The sequence below is a fragment of the Ctenocephalides felis genome, unplaced genomic scaffold (genome assembly GCF_003426905.1).
Source record: "Ctenocephalides felis isolate EL2017-DRISC unplaced genomic scaffold, ASM342690v1 CF-g0.4_SCAFFOLD_02429, whole genome shotgun sequence".
Classification (NCBI taxonomy): domain Eukaryota; kingdom Metazoa; phylum Arthropoda; class Insecta; order Siphonaptera; family Pulicidae; genus Ctenocephalides; species Ctenocephalides felis.
In genome coordinates this window covers 29,267-29,952 of record NW_020538583.1, presented here as the reverse complement: position 1 = coordinate 29,952, position 686 = coordinate 29,267, and positions in this window count along the sequence as shown.

The following is a 686-nucleotide window of genomic DNA, read 5'->3' as shown; positions in this document are numbered from 1 at the left end:
TCGTTTTTTATTTCGTTCAAGATTTAATTGTTGTATTTAAAGCCATCTGGTGTCGAGGTTTTACATTTTATGCATTTCGGTGAAATTGGGTTTCATAGTGCTCAACATAAGCTTTAAAATGAGTGCTGTTACAAGTTTTTTGCGTGTAAAATGAGTGAGCTATCATGCAAATAAGAAGCATATACGAAGTTTTTTCTTTTAAATCATATGGTTTAATGAGCGCCATTTCACCAAAATTAAAATAATTCACATTCCATCTAGAATTTACTTTATTATAGACATCTTGATGGATTCTAGCAGATTCACTACTTTAGTACAAACTATTTTCAGAAAACTCACGATTTTATAAAAACTTTTTTCTCCAATTTTTTAAAAAGGAATAAAAGATACGTATAAAAGCATATAGATAAAAATCAAAGGGATCTTTCTGGCTTATTTTTGTTTTATTATTTTTCTTTCACACAAAATTGACAGAGTTATGAATGTTTAAAGACTGCGCGGCGCGGCCGCGCAAATTGGAAAAAAAGTTTTTATAAAATCGTGAGTTTTCTGAAAATAGTTTGTACTAAAGTAGTGAATCTGCTAGAATCGATCAAGATGTCTATAATGAAGTGAATTCTAGATGGAATGGGAATTATTTTAATTCTGGTGGAAATGGCGCTCATTAAACCATATGATTTAAAAGA